This window comes from Oryzias latipes, chromosome 24 (genome assembly GCF_053564925.1).
Source record: "Oryzias latipes strain Hd-rR chromosome 24, Olatipes_Hd-rR_3.1".
NCBI classification, from domain to species: Eukaryota; Metazoa; Chordata; class Actinopteri; order Beloniformes; family Adrianichthyidae; genus Oryzias; species Oryzias latipes.
In genome coordinates, this window is record NC_136260.1 from 5,363,331 (window position 1) to 5,391,210 (window position 27,880).

Consider the following 27,880-nt stretch of genomic DNA (forward strand, 5'->3'; position numbering starts at 1 on the left):
AGAAGTAGAAGTCATTGCCAGAATAGGTTTGGTGCGATGCGTGATGCATTAAAGATGCTGTCCTTCCAGTCCTGCTGCCTTGACATGGGGATCCAGAGCTTCTGTGGGTAGAGCTAGTTGGGTGACAAGTTGATGGTCAATGAACTTTTGTTCGGCACCAGAGTCAATCAGGGCTTGAAAACTGTAAACTTCATATTGAAGGCAAAGTTTGACTGGAATGAATAAAATATTATTTTCTGTGGATAGCACAGAATCACCCGCTCGCGGCCTGTTATCTGACGGGGTGTTCTGCCTTTTAAATGCAGGTGACACTGTTACACTAGATCTAGCAACAAAAAAGTAAAGTTTTTGAAACCAAGTTGTCTGTATTTTGTTCTTTGTTGTTTCTAAACTTAACCTAAAATGACTATTTTAGTTGTGTAGGTACCAATTTAAGGCTAAATTCTAGCTAGCAACCCCCCCCCCCCCCCCCAACAAAAAAGAAACTAGTTCTTGGGATTATTGTTAAGCAGACGATTGTTGGTTTCCAATAAATATATAATACTAGTCTTCTGCTTTCATTCTGAATGGGATGCAGGTCAGTCCGTCACAAAGGAGAGGGCCCAGGTATAGGAGGAATGTCTACAAAAACTGGACCAAAGTTTTTTAATACTGAATGACAAAAAAAGACACCATTTACTGTTGGTAAAAGCTCTGAATGTAAACAATCTGACAAATTTGTTAGGGTTTTGTTGGGGAAAAAACATGTAATTGCATTAATTTGCATTTGTTTTAACCTTCTAAAAAAAAAACAAGGAGAAAAAAAGGAGAAAAAAATAAAAAGGTTTGTGACAGCAGGCCAGTGGAAAAAAAATTTTGGCCATCATGTAATCTTCTTGATTTTCATTTTTGACCCCTTTACAGGAGAGAAAACACACTTAGGTACTAGAGTAAATATCCTCTGAATGCATAGAGAATGGCCGTACATGAAGGAAACATGACGCCGTCCAGTTTAGAGATAATAAGGACAGGGATGATTGCAAGAATTTGGGGGCAAGTAGTCCCTCCCTGGGTTAGGTTTATGATAAAGGTTACCAGAGAGTGAACTCACAAAGACACCATTCTGTAAGCAGCAGCACCCCAGGAAAGTATGGCACTGATGTACATATGTGTCTGTTCTCTGAAGAGGGGACTAGGGCCTGAGAGCAGGGCATTCGTTTATTTTCTTCTTAATGTGAAAACATTCCAGGCCAGGGTGAAGGTGGGCTGAAGAGGGAGAATTTAAGAGTGGATTAAAAAAAAAACTGGAGTAGATAGTGTCTGAGAGGGCGAAGTGCCAGGATGGTCCAACCGCGAGCGCGCCCTTCACAAACACACAGCCGCAGGTTTAGCAGGAACTCATGAAAGCTGTTTCAGACACGGGGAAACCGAGAAGGGCTGCTTTTCCACCCCCCGCCACCTTCATTTTCCCCTCCCGGAACAAAAATGATTAAACCGGCCGAGGCCAAACATGGAGTGCACAGATGTCTCTTTATGAGGCCGACGGACACCTGCGGTGGGGAGGGGGACCAGGTCAGGAGCAGAGCGTTCAGGTGCACCAAGGTGAACTGAGTGATTCCAGTCTGATCAGCTTCAGCATCATAGTCTCTACATGGAAAGAGTTGGCCCACTTTTATATTTAATTGTGAAAAACCAACACACGATGACATCACACAATATCCAGTGAATAAAAAAATATTGATTTGGTGGGAAAAATGCCTAAAAGACCCTGTATATCAAAGTCAAAAGTCTCTCCTGGTCCCCTATGCTGTCCATATCAGAAGCTCTCACGTTGATCTGACAAGGTCGTGTGACTTTAGTTGTCCAAATGCATTTGATCACAAAGCCAATAGGTTTGTCCACAGTTGTGAAGGGAAGCACGGGGGTTGGGGTGCTGGGGCCAACAATAACCACAATCATGTTAGAGTCAAGACCAAACCTAAACTTGACGTTCTCACATTTGAAGCAAACCATGAAAGACACAACTTTGCAGTTCCTCAAAAGAACACTGGAGGCAGAGTTTTATGGAGAGCATTTACTCAAAGAGCACCAAGTTCCAAAGCAGGGATGTGGTTTGAGTGACAATCTCTTCTCTCAATGATCTTTTTCCCCCTCTGACATCTTAAGGAAAGTGCCTGCCTGCTCTCTGGCATTGGGGGTCCCTGTGGGGGTCCCTGCTGGCCCTGGCCTGGGTGGCAGGCATGATTGCCCGACGGGCGGTTTTCCTCTATCTGCCATACCGAGTGGGTGTTGGGGGGGGTCCCGGCTCCACCCAGAAGAACATAAACACTCACTCGAGCACAGGTGCTTTCTCACCTTTGCACAAATAGTTTGCGTGACAGAATGAAATGTTTTACATGTGTTGCATTGTGTACATGTTGACATGTTTGTATGTGAACATTTATGGACCCAACAGGTATGTTTGTAACATTTGAGTTTGTGTAGACAGGCCCCGCCTCTCTCAGATGTGTTATACATTTACACCTGACAGTAATGTTTGTAAACATGCAGCAACTTCTTGCTTTATGATGATTAATGATTTTAACCCCCACCCCCATCCATTATCACCCTCCTGCCCCCCAAGCATCCCTCTCTCTTCTTCCCTCCTTTTCTCTTCCGTGCGGTCCAACAAAAAAGTTGCACAATTACTGTTACACACATAAATAATATGAATAAAGTTTAGTTTAAATTATAAAAGGGGTTTGTTCAAATTCACACCTTGTGTGTCAAAAGATTCATAACTCCTATTGTAACAGTAAAATATGTCCGACACAAGAGACCTTTTGCTCAGCTGCTGGACAGGACAAGTAAAACAAAGACAAAAAAAACAGTTTTTTTGATTTTGGCTAAAACCGGCATAAACATCATTAAAAAACCACTCAGAACATTTTACGACAGATCAAAATATCATGGAGTGGAACTTTAAAACTTGAAGTGACCACAATATGTAAAACATACATATATCTTTATTAGATGTCAGGAAGTGTCATCACTTCATAATAGACTCATAAACGCCTCTGGAGTCTATCTTTTATGTTTTATCCACTACAGACATTTGACTTTTTGACCTTGGATGGTCACACACCGTCTCCAACAAGCCGTCCTCTGAGCCTCTCAGATGAGTGTTTATCTAAGCTGAAGCCATTTTTTTTAAAGTCAACATTTGTTTCCAGGAATGAATAAAAAGCGTATCCACAGCTGACAGTGTCGTTCTTATCGACTGGATGCATGGCTGGCAGAAACGCCACACATTTCCCTGAGTGAGTCAGCAGAGTGGACCCACGCTGTACACAGCATGCTTGCTGTCAAATGCCTCATTGAGTTCATGGCCTGCTATAAATACAAGTCTGTGAAAGTAATTAAGGACAGTGGTTCCAACTTTGTGGAGGACAACATCTTCATTGAAACTATTAAAAAGAAGTCGTTGACTGCTGGAGAGATGGAAAAAAATAGTCTTCAAATTTATAAATGATTTAAAATTATTTATGAAAGAAGCCTTTTGACATTTTTAGGCAGGAAACTATGTCGATTTTTGACAGCCTTTATAAAATCTACTGAAATGCTTTGATTAGAAGAAGAGTTCAGCCAAAGAAAAAGTGGAGGTTGTGGGCTCAAATTGTTGTCTGCACGTAAAGATGTAAACACTTCCTTTCTCTATTTAGACTTAAATAAAATATGTTGAATTGTCTTCTTTTAAGACCTTTATAAAGTTGATATGGATAGCTCTACATTTTAAAATGAAGTCATAGTATAGTTTTGCATGTTAAAATGTTGAATTGATCACACGATTACACGAAATCCCAAGAACCAAGTTTACTGATGCCACAGACCGCCATGGGAAAGCTGCAAAATTAATGCCATGCATGTGAGCAAAACTATAAAAGAGGACTGTATATTCTACATCTGGTGTTTATTTATCAGTCTCAATGCTATGGGTGGAACAATGTGTGAACGTGTGAGTACTCCTATGTGAGTTTTAGTCAGGATCTGGTGGTGTAGGACCCAATATGTAGGAGACTGGGCTTGGTGACAAAAACGTAATTATTTTATAAATCAAACATGATAAAAAGCCAGGGAGCAACAAAAAAAGGTGACAAGGCAGAGCAGATGACCTGCCAACGAGGAAGTGAAGACCAGACAGTTCTACACACTGAGGACAATTGACAGGAATGAAAACTGCTGTGGATGATTAACATGAACCTTGAGTTACTGACAGGTGACAACTCAGAACATGAGTTGGGCTTAAATCTTAGAGCGCAAGGGGAGGTGGTGAAAATATGTACTGATGGGTCAAGGGAAAGTGGGTCACAAAACACTGGGTTTGGGTGTTTATTGATGGGATGGAAGACAGCATGTGTCAGAGTGACAAACTGTCTTTCTGTGTCCTCTATTGCAGTGTTTTTCAACCTTTTTTGAGCCACGGCACACTTTAACCCTGACAAAAATCCCGCGGCACACCAGCATCCAAAAAAAAAAAAAAGCAGAAATTCAAGGTCTGTATTGATCAACAGCGCCCCCCCCCCCCCCCCCGCGCGTGCAATCTCACGTGGATTTTTGTGATAATTGTGGCAGAAAAAGCAGGAAGTTGCGGCTGTTTTTTTCTAAGAGATGAACCACCAGCTAAAGACGAGCTCTAGCTGGTATTTTTGTTAGAACTGAGCGACTTTATCAGCAGAATTAAGAACAAGGAAGTGAAGACTTTAACCACTTCTGATTGGTCAGACTGATGACATGTGTTTAACTCTTCAAGAATGATTGGCGGAGACAGTTAAAGACTTTTCCTTACACAGTCATAGCTGCAGCTAAATCGCGGTACCGTGATTCTTATCAAAATGTCTTTAATAGAATTAAATAAACACAAAGAAAAAGTAATTTTAAGATCTTTTATATTCCTAACTCCTTAGTGTTTTATCAGGGCCTGTTTGGATGAACAAAGAGGTGATTTCCTGTAGATGGAAAATGTTTTTAAATCAGTTAATGAGGGCAATTTCTCCACGGCGCACTTGACCATCTCCCGCGGCACACTAGTGTGCCGCGGCACACTGGTTGAAAAACACTGCTCTATTGAACATTTGGCTATATTATGGGCTCCAAATCATCATTCACTGTTGGCCATTCGTAATAGGGAATCTGAAGTCTGTCCTGACCTGATTTTGAGAATTTTGCTGTGTCTTTATAAGGTGGAGAGTTTGGGGTGCAGCGTTTTGTTTGTCTGCTTTCCGGGACATGTTGGGATTGAGGGGAATGAGAGTGCTGATGCTTGGGTTAAGCAGTCCCTGTTGATGTGCTGATATCTTTAAACATGAATGCTTTAGTATATGCAAAGAACATCTAAATTCTAGAAAGTCAGTGGCAGAAGGAATCAATCAATCAATCAATCAACAAAATCAATCAATCAATCAATCAATCAACTAGTCAGTCAGTCAGTCAATCAATTCATTATTTGTAGAGGACCAATAAAAGCAGAGGCAACCAAAGTCCTGAACATAATGTAAATGTAAACAATATGATACAATAAAGAAACAAACATAATAAAACAATAAAATCAATCAAACAATAAAAGCAATAAAACGAAACGCAATGAAAACAATAAAGGAATTAAATTAATACAATCAAAAAGCTGACACACCAGATATGCATACTGTAGTTAAAAGCCTGGGTAAAAAGATGAGTTTTTAAAAGTGTTTTAGGATCTGCAACTGAAAAGGCTCTGACTCTCCGAGTCACAAGCTGAGTCCTGGGAACCATTAAAAGCATTTAAACTTCAGATCTGAGAAAAGTGTAAAAGCTTTGAAAGATACTGAGGTGCCAGACCATTCAAACATTTAAAAAACCAGAAGTAAAATGTTTAAAATGATTCTAAAACACACAGGCAGCTAATGAAGGAATGGAGCAGAGGGGTGACTGTTCTATTCGCGTCAGAAGTCAAAAGTCATGTCAGAAGATAGAGCCAGCCTGCACCCTTCTCCTGCCGTAAAGATAAATAATTTTCATATTTTATGACTATTTGATCTGATTTTATGTTAAGCGCTTTGTGTTTTTACCCAAAATGAAAGGCGTTATACAAACCAATAAAGTTTGATGTTTAAGGGTGGTGGGACACTGTGGTCTGGCTGACTGTTTGCTTTACAATCATCAAGCATGACAGTGGGCTTTGTGGGGAGCGGAAGTCCATTACTCATGTCATTTTCAATTGCAATAAGTATAGGGAAGAAAGGAGACATTCATATGGACGGTTCAGTGATTTGAATATTTCCACCTTTTTATCTCGGTCCCATATGCCAGTACGGGTTTCTGATCTTTTATTTAGATGAGTAGACATTCATTTCCTCCGTCAAACTGGTTTATATCAAAAGATTTGATTGAATTCTAACCAACACCTATGGGGGCAGCGTTAGACACAGTAGTGACCAGTTTGCCAGTAACTATTAGAAGAAGAAACTCAGCACATGACCAAAAACACCGCTGAAAAACCTAACTAAACCACAGAATCCTCACAGTTTTGCCTTTTTTTCTCTATTGGGCAGCGTTGATTAAAATCTTACATACATTCTTCATAAATAAACGGTGTTAAGCAGGTGGAAATGTGCACAAAAAGCTTTACGCAAATGTTGAAATGAAAAATGTGTACAACTTGCTACATGAGTTGCTTAAGTGTTCGCCATGACCTGTTGGAAATAGCGTGCCCGTGGAAAAAAAACGCATTAGCAAATTCTCTCTACAGGGTCACAGATTAATCTCTGTTCTAAACATTTTTTTAGGGCACCCACATCCCCTGAACAGGTTTGCCCTTTTTTTAATGTGGGTTTTTTTTGCACCAACAAACAGGTTTTTTGTACAGCAGTTGGGACCCAGACCTAAAGTCTTTACCAGAGTTCATATTATTCATTAAGCACCAGATTTGCTCTGCTGCTCTGATTTTTTTTATTTTATTCTATGCATAACTAAACAGCAAAGCATCCAGATAAAAAGCACAAAAACCCTGACGGACATCCTTAAAATTGCTAGAAAACAGACCTAAATAGGAACCATCCTCTGTTGTTCAACAGTGAGCATTCCTCAAGATTTTCCTGCATCTGTTTCATCCGTCCTGGATAATGCCCTGCTGCTCATCATCCTCAACTTAAAACAAGAGGATGATGTGGACCTCATAAAGGGAAGGGTACATCCCCCGCAGCCATTTCCACTCCAGTCTATTTAATGTGAACCCGCTGTGCGTTCAAAGACGAGGACGGAGTGCACTGCAGCGGCAGATTCCCCAGGAAAGCTCCGACTTTACTTTCAAATGGCGGCGGCTGGGCCAAAAGGTGTCACCGCAGCGTTCTCATCAATGCCGGATCAGGCTGCTCCCAAACCAACCGCCGCTGCTTCCTCTGAGCTCCAGGAGGCGGAGTCTCAAAGCCACACAGACTGGCTTTCATCAAGCTCATGCACAGTTTTACTGTTTGACACACTGAGAGCACCGTTCCTCCTTTAAGCAGGCCTTCAAAGCGAATAGAACACAGGATGTAATGTTGGTGCCCACCATGCACTAGGGGGGAGCCCTGGTGGGGAGGTGCAGGGTGGAGCTGCACATATTTTTACTAAATATAAGTTATGACTGAGCTGGTCTGAAGACATTGCCCTTAAAAAATGTGGTTACTTCTTAAAAAAACAGTCAAATTGATGCACTTATGTGTGAATTTTTCCCATAAACCCTGAAGGCACCACAACTTGACCCCATAAACACGAGTACAACTTGCAGCCAGAAATAGTTTTACTATGAAGGGACAATTCTTTACTGTAACTTTTAACAGATGATGGACAGCGTGCGGATATTCCAGGACAAAATAAAAGTTGCAGAATATCCTCAAAAGCTCCCCAGTTTCTCCCAAAAGCCTAACTGAGACTTTACAGAAGAGGGAATGAAGTGAAAGAAAGCAGCAAAGCTTCAGGCAGCTCAGAGAAGAGCCAGTAAACTGTGGTACGGCCAGATTTTCCACAGTTCTTCTCTCTGTTTTCATTTGACACACAGGGGCAGCGAATGATGAAAGTCATTTTCCCTGAAAAGCATTTACATTCCGTTCCAGGAAATAAATGGAATAAATAGAAATCAACTGTGATAATAATAATAAAACTGATAATTAAAAGTGAAATCCAGGATTTCTGATGATTTTTTCTGTTTTGAAGTTTGCAGATTAGCCCTGTTTATTTTCTGGTATTTTTCAAAAACAAAACTTTCTACATAAAAACTGCTCATGAGTGTTATCATTTCCTAAGTTGGGCCCTGCAGGAGCATGACGTCACAAGGACAGAGTTGCATGTTCTGCATAGCAGCACGTGGAATGTGAACCCCTGCTGAGGCGGTATGGGACATGATGGTCAAACGCTGCGTGGGGTCAGCCGCTGCAGGCGCCGCCGCCGACACTCTGGGTTTTGTTAAACTTTATCTGCGCTCAGCAGAAACCCGGTGACCCGAGAGCTGCCAGAGGAGACTGACGCTGTTTGAAGGGAAGACATGGGCCTGCGATGAATAAACACATTCAGGGACCATCAAGCTGCGTCATTCCTCTGAGCTGGAAGCCCTTTTCCTTATTTAGAATAAAACGTTTGAGTGCAGAACAGACGCAGGATTACACAATGTTTTCTGTAACCTATAGGCCTGTTCACACCGGGACGAATTTCGCCCGCGATTTTCGCCGACGTTTAACGCCTCGTGACTAAACAAAGGGCACCAATGAGAGTGTGCACACCGACGCAAAAAAACGCCACGCGTCAAAGCGTCACTTTTTAAAAAACGCCTAGAATACAATATCTATTCGACGCATCGCGTCGAAATCTATTCGACCAATGAGAATGGCGCTTTTGCACACGTGTCTGGAGCTTCTGAAGTTACAGTAAAACACAACTTGGGGGCTCTCAAACACAAAACTGCCTTGCTGAGCACACATACCAGCGAAGAAGTTAGACGCCAAGTAGCGTCTACACTGCCGTGAAGAAATAATGACGGACATTCTAAAATATCCCCTTACCAAGTACCAGTTGGAGCTACTGATGCTTGAAATATTCATGTTTTCTTTGTATGATTCTGACAAGCGCGTAAATACTTGCTCTCTTCTCCTGAGTGAAAAGCAAGTTTAAGAAGCGTAAAGTTGCGCAGCGCCACCTTGTGTACAGGAGTATTTCTGTTTACATTAAGCGCCATCTAATGTCAGGGAAGGAAATTGCATGTTCGCTCGGCTCATCGTCAGCGAAAATCGCCTGGGTGTGAACACAAAAGACGTGGCGAAAAACGCTGGCGAATAACGCCTGGCGAATATTCGTCCCGGTGTGTACGGGCCTTGTATCGTATGGTTTGCATTTCAGGGAGAAAATACAGTGCTGCTAATAAGATGTTCCATTTCATGTTTCTTTTCCTGGATGAGATTTAAAAACTCTTTAAACGTTTTTTAAGTTATAGACTAAGGAGGCTGATTCCTGAAAGGGGCTTCTGGCCACAATTTACTCATATTTTCACATTTTTCTTCCTCTTTTATGCAGATTTATATAATTTGACTTCATTCGTTTGTAAAGATAGTGACATTTGTGTGACAGAAATACGAAGACCCTGAAGGGGCAAATCACCCCAACAGATCACTCAATGCAAAAATCTATTTAGATCACAATGACCATTAAAAAGTAAAAGAAATAAAAAATATATATATATATAACATTTTGGAAGTTTAAAAAAAATCCACAAACTCCAAAACCAAAAGCCTCTAGAGATTTTATTTAATTTGGTTTAAAGTCCCACTCCAATCATATTTAGATCTATTGACCAAACAATTCCAGAGTTCTTTTGATTATAATTTTGCTGTTTTTAGGCTGTGTAATTGGCTAGGACATAGTTTTTGCAGAGCGATAGCAGTTCATTAGAACTTGTGGGCGGGACCATTGGCATGGAGTAAACCCGTGCTTATTTCCCATCATCCCTTTGTTTACACACCCTCCTACTAGCTTACAGCCCCTCACAACCCAAACCTAACATTAGTGGTGCAACAAAAATGATGAGCAATATTGGAGCCATCCAGCTGTACAGTTTAGATCCAGATTCCAGCTCAGACGAGGAAAACAAAGACTTTCATGGATCTATTTGTCTGCAGAATGCATGAATGTAGGGAGGAGCAGGGAGCTTGTGGCATGTGGATTGTAGTTTGTACGCAGTAACTTTGAGCTTTTTCAAACTGCATTTTTGGTCTTCTCCTGATTTACAATAATTTGACTAAAGAAATACTTAAAAGTGCAATTTTAATCTTAAATTTCTTTATGTCCTCCATCATCAGAAATATACTACAAGAACATATTAAAAATCCTAAAAACACAAGTTTCTTTGGAGTGGGTCTTTTAATTTTTTTGAATAATTCAGTTTAAATACAAAAACATAAGCGTGTGAACATTAAATTTTATATAGAATAATATAGAATGACAAATTTCCCTTCTATATTCCTTTACAGGATTCATGAAGCTCTAAATTGTGTTACAGTTGGAAGAAGGAACCCATAACTGTGAGTGCTGTTGTCTGTAAGATGTCCGTATTTCTGTCAGTTTGTCAAACACGTCATTTGCTGATTGTCAGGATGGTGTTGGATGAGACTGTCAGGAAGCCTTCATTTGTGTCACAGATGTGTGCTTTGAAAAGGACCTTCAGCTTCAGGATGATGACTCCATTCTTTATCACGTTTCTCCATGTTGTTTCTTTCAGATGCAGCAGCTCCTCCCTGGAAGAATTTGTCACCATTCTTTTCACAACTGGGCACACAGAAATCTCCATTTTTTTCTAATGTTTCTGTTCACACATATGCACACACTGACAGCGACAGAATTGTCATACAAGACGCTAACCAGACCATTGAGTGGGCTGTCCAAGGATACATGGGCACTCTTAATAAATCGTTAAAAGTTTCATTCTGCATCATACAAGTCCCTTCACCAGCAGAATTGCTCCTAGTCCAGAAGAAGATATCAATGACCATCATCCCCAACAGTTTTATCGAGCAGAAAGTTAACAAAGTAAAAAAGAAATTCCACATAAAATCTTACTCAGATGCTAAAACTGTTGTGTGCAGAAAGACGGCAATAATGGTAACAACAATTATTTTGATTTACACAGTCCTTTAATAAATCACGTTAAAACAAGGAAACACTGTACATTAAAAAAGAAAAAAGAAAGGGATACTCCATTGCGGAGAGAAAAACGAGGAAAATTTAAAACAAAGCAGAGCAAAAACAGTATGTAAGCCAGTAATCTATCAAAATAGAAACACAATTGATGTGGTGCCTCTGTCAGACTCCTCCCCCTTTCCTCTCCGCTTGGCTCCTGATTCATCCCAGCTGCGACCACTTACCTCATCGCCTCACCTGCCTTCTTAAGGAGCTCCAGGATCATCATTCTTCGCCAGTCCGTTGCCCCTGATGCTGCATAGTTGGTCATCACGTCTCGTTCATGTTACCTTGTTACGTCAAGCCTGCCCCTAACTTCTGTCTCTACTTACCTCCAGGAATCCATAGCCACACGTGGTCGCCAGAATCAGCCTCAGTCCGGAACCTTCTCTGTCTTCTCCTGCTGGTTACACCTCCAGCCTCTGCCATCTCCTCTCATCTCTCGGACCCCCACCGACGACGACGACTCCTGCCGAAGGCCTGCGGAAGAATCCACCAGTGACGCCACCGAAGTCTGTTCTTCGCATGTTTGGGAATCCAGGATCCTGCTCTCGATCTCTCAACTACCTGACTATTATAACATCTTACCTGCCACACTCGTCCACCTCTGTTTCTTCCGGGTTCCAGCGCCTGGGTCGAAAAGTGTTCTGTAGCCATGACAACAATATTATTATCATCCCCGATATCACACCGAACCCCCCAGAGCCCACATGCTTTTAAACTTTTGAAGGTTACCAATCAACTTAAAATGAGCTTAAAACCAACAGAGATTAACCGATTTTATTTTATTTTTTTCTCGTTTACCAAATTGTAGGTTTAGCCGTTGCGAAAATAAAATTAAGATTAAAATAATGCCTTTGTTTAAACTCTTTCCCACCAGCTTACAGCTCCTCACAACTTCAAGCTAACATTAGCTTTGCAACAAAAATGGTGAAGAATTTTGGAAATTTTGGATCTATCCCGCCGTACATCTTGGATCCACATTCCAGCTCAGATGAGGAAAACAAAGACATGCATGGATCTATTTGTCTCTGAGTGGACCCATCAGAATGAAGCAGAGCAGGGGGCTTGTAACTCGCTAACTGTAGTTTGTGAACGCGTATTTACGTTCCAATATTCACGGTTTCACGTATTCAATGATTTTTTTTTGGGGCATATGACTCCTCCAGTTCATCACAAAAGCTCAGGTCAAGACGCGAGTATGAGACTTTTGCGTCCAAAGGTGGTGCTGCAGGGGACGAGGGAAGTGGAGAAAAACACGCTGACCCGTCTGCTTCCTTGCCGGCTGCTAAGGAATACTTCTCAGCTCTTTCCACCGGTTTCCTGAATCGCTATAACCAAAGTTTGTGCTAGTTACACTAGCTGACTCAGAAGTGGCTGAAAAATATCCTGAAACCCAGAGCAAGATAATCGCAGATAATAGTTAACATCAGGACGAATTGCTGACAAATAAACTGGAAGAAGATGACCTCTCACACTTAACTGATGAAGGAGGAAGTACAGGCTCCAGGTTTTAAAGCACAGAAAGACTCAGTGACACTCCTAATGTGTGTAATAAAGTACGCTACGGTACAGTCTATTGCTCTGAATTAAAAAACTCTTGATGTTGAACAATATTACAATGTCACAAAGCATCAGAAACGTTTCAAAAGTGTTTCTGATGAGTAAGGATCAGTGACGGACATTCTTCCACCACGGGGTGGAGGGTGGTTCTCTCTATTCACGTTTTCGCGAGTGTCCCTGGTCCCTTAACCCTGCAAATAGGGGGGAATACTGTGCAAGCCTTTTCAATCTGCATTTTTTCATCTGCTCCTGATTCATATCGATTTCAGTAAAGAAACACATAGAAATGAAATTTTAAGATTAAATATCTTTACTGCTTTCTTTAATATGTAATGCTTGTCCCTTGATGTCTTTCATGTTGTGTTGATGCTTTAACTCCAATAAAATCCATTTTGGCCACGACTGATTTCTGATTTTGGATTTGAACCAGGGCCTACTCAATGTGAGGCAAGAGTGCTAACCGCTACATCACCATGCAGACAGCTTACTGTTTCAATTACTTTTATTCCCTCTTTACCTTTTAGAAATTAGATGGTCATGATTACAAAAAAAATAATCTTCTTTAATTAACAATTCTAATGCTCCAAAAGGGCTTCGGTGTGCAGCGTGACATGGAGCATCAACACAACAAAACCTGGAATAGAGACAAACCTCACTTTGCTCGATGTTCTGGTTTCTCAAATCCTTTAGTTGTTCATTAGTTCCAGGGAAACCTCATCAGTGACAAAGGGAGCAGGAAATAGCCTTTAACCCTTAGGATTTCTGGACTGTGGGTGCAGCAATGATCACACACGGATGTGGTGTAGAGGTGGAGTGGCCAACTGCTGGATGGACAGCAGCCGGTTCGGTTCCCCTTCTGTCCACCCATGTGTTGAAAAGTCCTAGGGCAAGGGACTCAACCCCACATTGCTTCTGGTGGTCACCTTGACACCAGTATGTTCATGGGTGTATGAGACTGTAAAGCGCTTGGGGCCTTAAATGAAGGTTCAGAAGCATTATATAAATTATTGTACAAATTGTCCACATTTTCTCTTTCAGGATTTTGCAGCTGCTCCCTTTAGGGTCACCACAGTCTACATGTAACCCTCTCCTCTGCATCCTCCTCACTCACACCATCCACCCTTCACTTCATCCATAAACCTCCTCTTTGGCAATTCTTACATCATAGAGTCCACACGCGATCCGGATCAAATAAGTGGATTAACGGACTTTCCTGATGTGAAAACACCGTCAGAGAATTTCATCAGCTGGAGACTTGCAGAATGCCAGGAATGTCCGCAGAGGTGACCATGGCAACACGGTGAGGCTGGCTGGACCCAAACACAAAGAGGCTATTGTTGCTTCTGGCTGCTGCCTTTTCACTCCCAGAGTTGTTTTGGCAAAGTGAGTGTTCTGAAGGGAGTGCTCTCTGTCAGGTGATTCATTGTTTTTACCAGTGACCACGGACACAGCAGAAGACTTCAACCATCACAAAACAGAATTTTTCATTGTTTTTTTAATGGTTTGATTAAAATAACTGCCCTTAAAGAGGTTTCTTCAGATAAAGATGGAGTGAGTCCTGAACAGGTTTAAGTTTGATCATCAGTTTAGTCAGTCTGGAATCTGAAACCTCTCTCAAAGCCTGAGTAAAACACAATCCTGGACTTTGATTTCTCTATAAGAGGACACTCTGAGGAGCACAATGACACAAGCTTTTTACGTGGAGCGTCAGCCAGGGCTGTAAGATCACAACTCTGCAGAGAAAAGAACTAAATATATCGTCCCTGAAATAGAAACAGTGGTGGAGTGAAGGAATCCCACAATGCAGCGGTCACAAATCCGTCATCCACGAGAAAACAGAGGAAAACAATGGACTGAAAGTCACAGAGGTTTCAGGTCCAAAGACTTTTATAAAATCCAACCCATCTGGAAGGAGGTGCGACAACAATGTAGTGAGCCTCAATCTTTCTGCAAATAAATGAAAACAGATCAGCTTTTTCACAGAAACATTTCCCAAACTAGGTCAGAGGAAGAAGATTTATGACTTTGCAGCAAACCAAAAACAAAGTTGAGCAACAACAAAGCATTAATCTTTATTTAAATGTATTGAAGTAACAGAATCGAAGCATAAAACTGCACCTGTATGATAATGTTCAGGACATTTAGAATCGTAATGATACTTTTTTTTGGACTACAAGGTGCTTTAAGCCAAACAAAACAGCGCTATTGATTTTTAAGGTTTTTAAGCACACCTTATGGTCCAAAATAAGACTATTGATTCCTTTACATTCTAATGTAAAGGACAAATGTCATCTATAAATGCACTGTGTGGGTCATGGTTGCTGTCACTAACTTGTTTTTTGTATCACTTTAGGTTTTTCAGTGCTTTCATCTACCTCAATCTGCCTCTTGTCCTAAATTTGATTTATTCATTTATTTTAACCATTATAAAATAACTAAATACAGCACTTAAAGTCAAAAGAGTCTGGTTTGTTGCCTAATACAGATTCATTTATATAATCTTTATTGATAATTTTCTAAGTAAATCCTGCAGATTACTGTCAATTATTGATAAAAACAGTTTTAATGTCAGTTCAGTAAGCAATAATATGAATCAGGCTTTGAATAACATGTATGCAATAATCATTGATTATCATCAGAGTACATCAGAATGCGTGTGAATCCAAAAATTATCGCTACACATTTCTGATCTAATAAAGAAAAATTAATATTTCAAATATTGTCATCAGAAAACAATTGCACATCATTTTAATAAACATTAATATTTGATTACAAATCATGTCAGATATGTTATACACACTGATCATCAAAATACATCATCACATTGATCTTTGCTACACATTACTGGTCAAGTAAAAAAATGGATGGATTATTGAATAACACCACAAAATATTAATTAGTTCACAAAATATTAATTTCCTCTCAGAATTTTTTCTTAGCATCTTGTTTTGTCGTCGTTGGCGGCTTTTCCCTTCTTATAACAGTCTGATGTCTGGTTCTGATCCAAGCCGGTCTCAAATGGACTGACCCTGACTGTTTAGTAACCATCACTCCGTTTAAGTCCTTCAATTGAGCAGTATAAAATGGAAAGAAGTAAGTGAACCATAGAAAACGGCAGCTGTGATGTAGACGTAGAGCGGTTGACCTCTGATTGGAGGATTGCAGGTTCAGTTTCCACCTTCCCTGCCAATTTGTTGAAGTGTCATTAGGCAATTTACTGAACCCCACATTGCTCCTGATGGTTAAAGGTATGTGCCAGTGTGGAGCTGTCATCAGTGTGTGAATATGTGACTGTAACGCTTTGGGGCCTTAAGCGCCATACAAGTGTACTTTACCATTTACCAAAATATAATTGTTGACTGACACCATAACAAGTCAATAATATGTTAACCACATTTCTGAAAGAGGTTTACTGCTTACATCTGTCCATTAGAGCTGTGGCCAATCTGGTGATTTCCAAAGCAGGCTGACACACAGCAGTCGCAGACAACACAACTCTTTTCAGTTTGTTCTGGGCTTAAAAAAACAGCAGAAACAACTGATTGTATTTTTTAGTTGTAACTTTTGAAGTAAGTTGTCAACAAACAGGATTACTTGCAATATATTTATTGCTTAGATTTATTTTTGGTGTAACATAAAAAAAGAACTGTTGACCTGAGAAGTAAACTTTAAAAAAGTATAAACACTTTAGCCTTTACTGACACCTCACACCAAGAATGTACTTTTTTTTCTAGACTTTGGTGAAAATTAAGATGAACTTCAGCTGTATTTAAGTTCAGAATATTTCATAGGACATTTTGACCCAGTTTTGACCTGTGATGCACATCTGCAGCTCACATTCTTAAAACAAAAACCTACTAAACGTGACCCAGATCAGGCCCAAATGTGTTTCTGATTGGTTCTGCTTTAATGTTGCATAAACAAACTGACAAAACTATATGAGAGCAAAACCAAAAAATCTGAAATAAGGCTATGAGAACATTACATCTATTCCAGATTTTTCTGCTAGCTTTGAACATTTTCAGATTTCCAAAATGTGTCTTCATTTTGGGTTTCAGTCCTAATTCGCACGAGGAGTTTCTTTGTTTTATGCTCTCTGTTGTTCAGTCTTAAAGCCAACGTAGCATAAGAAAGTAGGAATTGTTTGCTGTGATTAGTTCAAACTTTAAGGCAAACTCAGTTTCTAAACAAGGTCAAGAGGAATTGCATCTTGGTTGAATCCTGTCGATCTGATGAACATCTTCTGCTGCAGATGCTCGGGAAGTCTGCTCTCCGCTTGAGCTGAACAAGTCGCATCACGCCTGCCATTAAAGTCAGCGTTTATTTATTTATCACCAAAGTCCACAAGCATTAGTCAGGAAGACTGTACAATTTCTGGAATTTACCCAACATTTGTTAGTTTGAGAGTGACAGCAGGGGCATAACTGGTGTTTACACGGATTATGTGTCTGTGTCACCAGGTGTACAAAATTAGGAGGGGGATTTTCTGAATTTTAAAAAAGGTAAAGAAACATTTTGACTGGATTCAAAGCAATTAACGAGTTTACCTGAAGACTGTTTTTTGAAACTGCTGTTAAAGTGGATGTTTTTCAGTCAGAGAGAAGGAGAACTTCAAACTTCTCTGTTGGAAACATTTCTGAAATCCTGTAAGGATGATAGAAAGACTGGCCGGACACTCATGTCCAGAGGGAGCAGCTCAGATCATTTCATTTATAAAAGTTTATAAGAATGTGGGTTGTAGTAATTTGTCACATTTTAAAAGTATTCTTTAAAGTCTTTGATGCCATGGAAAAGAAATCTGCAGCGTGTCGTTCATCCACCTGTGTCCGGCTTTGAGAACCCCCCCCACCTTCTCTCCTTCAAACACAGCTCTGGTTTGCACTGGAGTTGCGACTTTTTAAGGAGCCCCAGAATCCAGAGTGTTGTCAGAAATGATGCTGGTGGAGGACAAGTGCACGAAATGAAAAACTAACACCCCCAAAAAATAGACTTAATGTACTCAGACGTGACTCAATCATCTAGATTTGCATGACTAAGATCAACTTCTAAAATCTAAAAGAAAACAAACCAAGAGAGGAGCTGACAAAGACTTTAGGATGAGCAGATCAAAAAAAAAAGTTCAATAACAAAGGGCAGCTGAGACCAAAAACAAAAAAGAATGGCAACCAGAGTGAGAAAACTAAACTATAATGGACCGGAATCTCCCAGGTATCAAAGCAGCAAGAACCAAACCTTTATACCAGCAGCAAACGCAGAGGGGAGGCAGATGGAACACAGAGAGGACACAGTGGGGGATGCAGAGGGGGAGCAGAGGAGGTGTGGAACGCCTCAAGCACCGCAGAAAACTGACTGATAGGGGAAAGGTTCCAAATCTGACAACATCGAGCACCAGAATTAACATGGGAACAGACCACAAATACATAAAAGATCAGAAATGACTGACAGAAAAAAAAAAAACAATGTCATATGATGATGGAGACACTCACAGTACAAAACCGAAAGTGTTCATATTGATACATTTTAGTGTGAAAATTGGAAAAGTCACTACTGAACTCCTGTTTTATTTATGAGGTCTATAGATGCAAATTTCTGGGTCTGAGTGACCCGCCTAAAAAAAGCCCTAGAACCTACAAGTTAGTTTTTTTTTTTCAGCTGAGGTGAGTGATGAAAATGTAAATTCTCTGCACATCCTCCTTCTTGTCTTTTCTTTGCCTTGGCTTCAGAAAACTCATCCAGTTGTGTGGTCTAGGCTGCTGCATCACAATAGACGACAGATTTTTGACATCAGCCTTTACTGACATGAAGAAACGATGGTGCACTTCAACATAAAACACATAAGAGATGAAACCCACAGCATCCATCAGTGAGGAATGTTCTGGCCTTAGCAAAGCTACCAGGAGGATCCTGGACAGGTCGCCAGTCTGTCGCAGTCACACGCCCATACACACTCACATTCACACCTAGGGACAATTTAGATTAACCAATTAACCTATGAAGCGTGTGATTGGATGGTTGGAGTCCCCCAAGAAAACCCCCGCATGCACGGGGAGAACATGCTAACTCCACACAGAAAGGTCATTGGTGTTCTGTTTCAGGTCCAGGATTTGAACCGGGGGCCTTCTTGCTGTGAGGCAAGAGTGTTAACCACTGCACCAAAAATCTGTATGTCATTTCATTCGGAAATTGGGATAAAAAATTGGGCAAAAAAGCCTATAAGCTTTCTTTGGAAAATGTTTTATTAATATTACGTTGGGAACAAAGTGGTTCTTCTCCAGGATTAACTTTAAAACACTTCTTGATAAGTAAAGGGCAGAAAAACCAGCTGTTTGATTGCATCCACTGAGGACTAAAGAAGATAGAATAAATATCAGTCACTCTGCCTGCCTGCATGTTTGTTTGTTTACCTGTTTGTCTGTCTCTCTGTCTGTCAGTGAGCTGTAGTCTGGTTTATGATGGCACGGGTCCAGTTGTAGTCAGATTTGAACGTGAATGACTGCAATTCAGTAGCTGCGTATGGAACATCAGCCATGTTTCCTTCGGTTCAGGGCACTTCTAATTTTCAGATCAAACGCAAAACAAACACATTTGATCCAAAAAAAAAACAAAGCAGATAATCAAACAGCGGAGAAAAACAGTTTGGTTAGCAGCTCCTGCCAGCGTGAGTGACGACTTCCTGTGTCTATCTTCTCTATTTAGCAGGAAGCCAGTTTCCTGTTTCTGGGTTTTTTACACAGAAATATTATATGGCATTACACACACGGCAAACACCATGTCAGGGAGTCAGGAGATAAAGCTGAGATAATGACTGAACGCTCCTCAAAAGGATTGAAGGTTTGGACGTTTGGGCTGCAGAGGACAATCCCTGCCAAATGGTTTCTGCATTTGATTTGAAGTCAAACAGTCTTTAGTGCTCATTAGTTTCTGGCAGCAGAGAAATGATTGAAACAGCGCAAAGTTAGGAACAAATACACCAGTTACTATGCCAACAGCCATAAAATCATATTGGATCCAGATCTCTTCCTGTCAAATGGGCAACAAAAGCTGGTGTGAACCGTGTTTTGAGATCCAGATAAAGATTAGCATGCACCGATAAACTGCTCACTTGAAGGCATTTTAAATTAATTACGTCAGTTACATAAGTGGAATAAGGAAAACAAATGTTGATGGGAACTACAAAACCCAAAGTGTCTGTTTGGGCCGATAGTTAATCCTTTCCTTTTTTGTACATGCAACATATTCCATGACAGCGATCCAGATTAAATGTATTTTGCTTAAAAATGATTCAATTTTTTTCTGCATCCCTTTAATACCAGAGCTGTCACCGCCAAACGGAAATAACACGTTCTTTGAACCATTGTAACTACCATCGGATCCTAAAGAGGAGAAAAGCATCTGTGTACTGAAGCAACGTGAACTTCTGCATCAGAGTCAGTTGATTTACATTGATTGTGTGAGCACTTTAATATAGTAAAGTGTTGCATATTAGCGCAGAGCTGCTTTTCTCTGCTTTAGAATCCACTGGATTGATGTTAATTGCACACACAGCTGATGAGTTCTGTTAATTCAAAGGTCAAAACTGGAGCTTAAAGTTCTGGTGTTAAAGGGTTTACCTGAACGTTTTACTCCGCCCACCTTAACAATCGTGACTTAGGACGGACAATTTGAAGTTTCAGGCTTTTATTGTTGTCTACCCTCCTGCCAGTTAAAAAAATTCCTTCAATTAAAGACATTTAAGGCACATGTCCCCAAGAAATTTAACTTTTAAAAAGTGATGTGAAAGTGCTTCACTTTTAGTCATTCAATGTGAATCATCATTGTGAATCAAGACGAAAAAACGCTGTTTAAAAAACCTTGCAGTTTGTAGGTTCAACCTACAAGCAGCAGGCAAAAAGATCCATGCTCTGCTCCATTCTGATGCGTCCACTTTCAGAAAAATAGATCCATGTACGTCTTTGTTTTCCTCATCTGAGCTGGAATCTGGATTAGGACTGGAAGGCTAGATAGCTCTGATATTGCTCACTATTTTTGTTGCACCGCTAATGTTCAGTTGGGTTGTTAGGGGCTGTAAGCTAGTGGGAGAGAGTGTAAAGAGATGGGTGATGGGAGGGGGCTTACTCCGCACTAACAGACTTGTCCACCGTGACTCTGCAGAAACTATGTCTAAGACAAAAAAAAATAGATTTTGATTTAGGCAAAAAAAAGCATAAAAATACTGAGAAGACCTACTATGATCAACTATGATCAAAGTGGGATAAATGTGATGCCACTGTCATGGTATGTCTTAACTTGATGGACCCAGATGCTGGAACCCGGAAGAAAACCGAGGAGGCGAGAGGTAAGAGAGAGGTATTTTATAATTGGTAAGGAATATAGCTTGAAAGTTCGAAATATGGAGGAATGAGCTAGAGTCCTTGGCTTGAAGGTGCGGCGTGGCCGGAGGGATTCGGCAGGACGTTTCCAGAACAGCAAGGCAGTTGCGGACGGCGGGACGTGGAACCAGGGAAAACTTCGGTGACCAGGTGAGCACCCGTGGATGTGTAATCCTGTAAGTGAGGCGTAGCAAGATTATCGAGAGGCAGATTAACATGGAACATGATACTAGATTTGACCAGACTAAGCACCGTTGAGGAACAACGAACTGGCGTAGAAGAGAGGCAGTGGATCTCCTTAAGTAGAAGTGGCTTGATGAGATGAGTGAAGTCAGCTGGTCACCGTCAGGAATGGAGCAGAGGAGGAAGGGGGGAGGAGTCTGACAGAGGCACCATGTCAGTACCCCCCCCTCAACGACCGCCACCTGGCGGTCCAGGACGCCGATCCGGGTGGGCACGGTAGAAGTCATCAATGAGGGTATGGTCCAGGATGAGGGAACGGGAGACCCACGAGCGTTCCTCCGGACCATAACCCTCCCAGTCCACCAGGAACTGCCAGCCACGGCCACGGCGCCGAACATCCAACACCCGACTAACCGTGAAGGCAGGAGCGCCGTCGATGATACGGGCGGGCGGCGGGGAAGTGGACGGCGGGCACAAAGGGCTTTCATGAACAGGTTTAATTTGGGAAATGTGAAAAGAAGGGTGGACCTTGAGTGCTGCTGGCAGGCGTAATCGGACACAAGAGGGGTTGATGACACGGTCTATGACATAGGGACCAATATAGCGAGGTGCCAACTTACGGGATGTAGCCTGGATGGGAATGTTCTGAGATGACAGCCATACCTTCTGGCCAGGTTGGTAGTTGGGCCCCACCACCCTGTGACGATTGGCGATCTGGCAGTTGCTCTACTTGGTGCGGAGGAGAGCTGCCCTGGCCTGGTGCCAAATACTTTGGCACCGCTGGAGGTGTAGTTGAACCGAGGGCACTGCCAGATCGAGTTCCTGTGATGGAAACAGAGGTGGTGAGTACCCTAAGGAGGCTTTGAAGGGGGACATACCCGTAGCCGAAGAAGGGTGCGTATTGTGGGCATACTCCACCCATATCAGGAACTTGGACCAGTCAGCACTGTTCTGGGCGACCAGACACCTAAGAGCCGCCTCCAGCTCCTGGTTGGCCCTCTCAGCCTGCCCATTGGACTGTGAGTGGTATCCAGAAGTGAGGCTTACAGAGGCTCCGAGGGCGGAGCAGAATGATTTCCAAACGTGGGACGTGAACTGGGGACCCCGGTCAGAGACGATGTCGGTGGGGATGCCGTGATGGCGGAATACTTGGTTGACAAGGATGTCAGCTGTTTCGGAGGCGGTGGGTAGCTGAGGAAGGGGAATAAATTGAACAGCCTTAGAGAAGCGATCAATAACGGTAAAGATGACGGTATTGCCTTGAGACGGTGGTAGTCCAGTTACGAAGTCCACGGCGATGTGGGACCAGGGTCGGCTGGGAGTGTGGAGAGGTAGCAGATGACCAGTTTGAGGTCTTGGAACGAGCGCAGGTTGTGCAGGCAGCCACATACTCGCGAACATCCTTCATCATGGAAGGCCAGAAAAAACGTTTCTTGAGGAGGTTAAAGGTTCTGTGAACCCCTCCATGGCAGGCAATGCGAGAAGCATGTCCCCATGTGAGTACGTCGGATCTAAGAGAACAGGGTACAAAGAGAGTTCCAGGGGGGCAAGTTACATGATCAGGTTTCTCACCTTGGGCCTGCTGGACCTTTGTTTCAATATCCCAGGTGAGGTTACCCACAAAACAGCTGGTGGGAATAATGGGAGAGTCAGTAGTGGTTTCGATGGAGCTATACTTCCTGGAGAGAGCGTCCGGTTTGATGTTACGACTGCCTGGACGGTAGGTGATTGTAAAGTTGAACCGGTCAAAAAACAGACACCAACGGGCCTGACGGGAGTTGAGTCGTTTAGCGGATCGAAGGTATGCCAGGTTCTTATGGTCCGTCCAGACGATAAACGGTAATTCTGCACCCTCCAGCCAATGACGCCATTCTTCTAATGCCAGTTTAATTGCCAAAAGTTCACGATTTCCGACATCATAATTTTGCTCAGCGGGAGATAGCTTTCGGGAGTAAAATGCACAAGGCTTGAGTTTGCCGGAGTGATCCTCACGTTGGGAGAGGACTGCCCCTACCCCAGAATCTGATGCGTCAACTTCGACAATGAATTGTTTCTTAACGTCGGGTTGAATTAGGATGGGAGCTGAGACGAAAAGTTCCTTGAGCTTGGCGAAAGCTTTGTCAGCGGCAGGACTCCAAACATAGGGCTTATTGACAGATGTGAGTTGGGTGAGGGGTGAAGCAATGCTACTGTAGTTTCGAATAAAGCGTCTGTAAAAGTTAGCGAAACCCAAAAATTGTTGCAGTTTTTTGCGTGTCTCGGGAATCTCCCATTTGGCGACGGCCTCGATTTTGGATGGGTCCGGCCTAATGCTACCGGCCTCAATAATGTATCCCAGAAAGGTGACAGTAGGTACATGAAATTCACATTTTTCGGACTTAACATACAGTTGATTTTCCAGCAGTCTTTCCAGGACGAGGCGGACATGATGTTCGTGTTCGGTAGGGTTGGTGGAGTAAATGAGGATATCGTCTAGGTAGACAAAGACAAAGCGGTTGAGAAAATCACGTAAAACGTCATTTACAAGTCTTTGGAATACCGCAGGGGCATTGGTGAGGCCGAACGGCATGACGAGGTACTCATAATGGCCTAGCGGTGTTTTAAAGGCAGTTTTCCACTCGTCGCCTTCTCTGATGCGGACCAGGTGGTAAGCATTGCGGAGGTCTAGTTTAGTGAAGATACGAGCCTCCCGGACAGAGTCAAAAACGGAGTTAATTAAGGGAAGGGAGTATTTATCCTTGACCGTGATTTGGTTAAGTTCTCGATAGTCGATGCAGGGCCGCAGAGACTTGTCTTTTTTTTCAACAAAGAAAAACCCTGCACCGGCAGGAGAAGACGAGGGGCGGATGTGACCAGAGGAGAGGGCTTCTTGAATATATTGCTCCATGGCTGTTTTTTCAGGACCGGACAGGTTAAACAGTCTTCCCTTAGGGAGGGTGGCACCACTAAGGAGCTCAATGGAGCAATCATACGGCCTGTGGGGAGGTAACGCGCTAGCTTTAGCTTTACAAAACACGGGCTTGAGATCATGATAGCAAGAGGGGACTTTGGACAGGTCGACATTATTTATCTCGCCAGAGGAGGTGGTGGTAGTCGGCGGAATAGCAGAGTGTAAACAATTGGCCATACAGTAAGTGCTCCAGTTAGTAATGCGGAGGGTAGACCAATCGATGTGGGGGTTGTGCAGATGTAACCATGAAAACCCCAGAATGATAGGAGTTTGTGGCGATTGGGTAACAAAAAATCTTATGTATTCACGATGGTTACCGGAAGTAAGAGCTAAAATGGGTTTAGTTCGGTGAGTGATACGGGAAAGCTGTTTGCCGCCCAACCCGGCCGCAGTAATGGGATTGCTAAGTGGTTCAGTGGGCAAAGAAAATTGTTTGACAAGGTGCTGGTCAATTAGACTGTGCTCAGCGCCAGAGTCAATGAGGGCCCTGCAATCATGAACTAGCCCATTATGGGATATTTTGACAGGCACAAACAGAAAGACGTTTTCTTTAGTGTTAAAAGAGTCCTTCCCCTGTGACCTGTCGCCTAATGGGGTACTCAGAGGTTTACGGAGCGGGCACTGCGAGACCATGTGATTTGAATGTCCACAATAAAAACATAAACCCTCGTACTTGCGTTTTTGTCTCTCTTCTGCTGTCAACTTGGAATGACCCACTTGCATGGGTTCCTCAGTGACGTTTACACAAGGTTCGGGACTAGAACGAGAGGAAACATTCCCCATAGGGGTATGGATGGGTGTGTTGTAAGTTTGCTTACAGTTCTGTTGATTTCTTTCATTTCGACGGGCTCTGAGCCGAATGTCAGACCGGAGGGCTGCAGAGACGAGTTCTTCGAAACTATTTGTTTCAGGCTGTGAGCAAAGATGGTCTTTTATAGTTTCGTTCAGTGATTGGTAAAAGATCCCTTTGAGTGCAGTGTCGGGCCAGCCTGCCTCCACTGCCAGGATCCTAAAATCAACGACATGATCACAAACCAAGCGGTTGCGTTGTTGGAGGCTAAGCAACCGTCGGATAGCTTCCTCCTGTTTACGAGGTTGATCAAACACAAGACGGAACTCCTCAATAAAACGGTCAAAAGGCAGGTGAGTGATGGGATGGCTGGCCAGAAATGCTTGAGCCCACTGGAGAGCTTTATTCCGTAATGCAGTGACTATCAGGGTGATTTTGCTATGGTCAGTTTGGTAATACCTTGGTGCTTGTTGAAAAATGAGATTACACTGTAGTAAAAATCCGCCGCAGGCTTTGACATCCCCGTAGAAGGGTTCTGGTTGGAGGCGGAAGTTTTCTGATGACGTGGCGGAAGTAGGAGTGTTGCCGGAAGACGGCGGCTGAGTAAGCGCTGCGGGGGTAGAGACTTTTTCGGTTAGTTCCAAAAAGGTTTGTGTAATACCGTCTAGGCGATGAAGAAGGTCCTGTTGAGCCGAGGACATCTGGGCGAGAGCATCCGCTTCATGACTAAGAATCATTCCTTGCTGCGATATGGCGAAGCGGAGTCCTTCCGGATCAGCTGGGTCGGGCGTCTGGCCAGTTCGTTCCGTCATGGTATGTCTTAACTTGATGGACCCAGATGCTGGAACCCGGAAGAAAACCGAGGAGGCGAGAGGTAAGAGAGAGGTATTTTATAATTGGTAAGGAATATAGCTTGAAAGTTCGAAATATGGAGGAATGAGCTAGAGTCCTTGGCTTGAAGGTGCGGCGTGGCCGGAGGGTTTCGGCAGGACGTTTCCAGAACAGCAAGGCAGTTGCGGACGGCGGGACGTGGAACCAGGGAAAACTTCGGTGACCAGGTGAGCACCCGTGGATGTGTAATCCTGTAAGTGAGGCGTAGCAAGATTATCGAGAGGCAGATTAACATGGAACATGATACTAGATTTGACCAGACTAAGCACCGTTGAGGAACAACGAACTGGCGTAGAAGAGAGGCAGTGGATCTCCTTAAGTAGAAGTGGCTTGATGAGATGAGTGAAGTCAGCTGGTCACCGTCAGGAATGGAGCAGAGGAGGAAGGGGGGAGGAGTCTGACAGAGGCACCATGTCAGCCACCCAATTTTTTCAATTCAGGAACCTTTTCTACATGAAAACTGTACAAATACTGTTTATGAATCCACTGTGTTGTGATGATGAAAACTTGGATGGTTTATAAAGAATGCATTTACTTTCATTTCAAATGACAAATTGTTCAAATGCAATGAGTTATGGTCCATAATCACTAATCTAGAGAGCAATGATGCACGCCAGTTTTGTAGAGACTCCTGTGAAATTTCCAAGGACACTGGAATTTGGAATTGTAGATTTAGACACATCGACAAAATGAAAGACTTTTAAATTCAATTAGATTTCAGTAGAACTTTAAAGAGGAGGAATTTTAACTCAAAACCTCTATCTTCTGAAAGCACAAGGACAGCTGTTTTCAGTCCAGTAAGTTCTTTGCAAAAACATGAAAAGGTTGGGATTTCAACATTGATTTTTGTGCTAATTTTATAAAATAAAAAATAAAATTAAAGCAACAAATCTGTCATCATTCAGGTGAATAATAATTTCCTTAAACAAACGTGAGCTGTTTCATCTGCATCCTTTGACAGAAGGAAGGTCGCTGGTTTACACAGAAATAGTTTCTCATTTCTTCACCGTCTCTCATCACACAGCTGTGGTCTGAGGAGAAGTTTCCTTTCCGGTTACAGAAGTGAATTCTGTTTACTAAAATGACGAGTGCTGCTCAATCTAACCATGCCCTCCCAGAGATGCCTCGGTTTCCGCTCTCCTCCTGGCGAGAACCGTCGCTTTGATAGCAGATTCTTCCTCAATCCCAGCTCCTCCCTGAAATCATCAAAGTTTGTGAGAAAATTCCTCTGACGGTAAACTAAGACCACATTTGGTCAAAAACATGTTCCCTCCCTCCCTGACAGGCACTGACGAGCACGGAGGTCTGGATGAAAACTGGAAAAGAGAAGAAAAAGCATCAAGGTTCTGCTCAGCACAGAGGCTTTCACTAAGAGACCACAAAGCGTCCAGTTTAAAGACAGAAAGCAACTCAGACCACTGGAACAGGAAGCAGTAAATGAAGCCAAACAAGCTCATGAAAAAGGTGGAAACATTTCCCCCCCAGTGAAGGAGGTCATGATAAACGCTTCCCAACACGTCTGGTTCATGTTGAGTCCAGTTCGTGAAGGTTTCCCACAAATGATTTCTTATCAAAGTGCCGCAGCAGAAGCTGGATCAGCATTTGATTGATTTTTGTATTCGCTGTCATCGGTTTGTGAAAAGTTTGCCAAAGCAAAAAAATATAAACAGAAACAGTATTTTTCCAAAGATTTTTCCTTGAAAAAAACATCAAATCTGTGAGGTTATCTCGTGATAATGTTACAGAAAAACATGGTGTCGTCGATATAAAGGCAAAACATTCAATTTTACCAAAAATATTTGTCTAATTTACTGGCAGATTAACTTTTACTAAAGACAAAGACACAAAAAAACGAATGGGAAATATTTTAATAACATTGAATATTTTGTTTCTGGAAACGTTTTTTACTGAAAAAGTTGGACCTAGGCTATTTGAACA

The 27,880-nt window shown here is 42.3% G+C and overlaps 1 long non-coding RNA gene across 1 annotated transcript; it reads left to right on the forward strand.

Moving 5' to 3' along the window:
• The first annotated feature begins 10,410 nt into the window (after positions 1-10,410).
• Positions 10,411-13,161, forward strand: LOC144990132 (uncharacterized). The gene is made up of 3 exons (XR_013654089.1): positions 10,411-10,541; positions 10,739-11,458; positions 11,535-13,161. It is a non-coding gene; the product is annotated as an uncharacterized LOC144990132 (long non-coding RNA).
• The last annotated feature ends 14,719 nt before the right edge of the window (positions 13,162-27,880 follow it).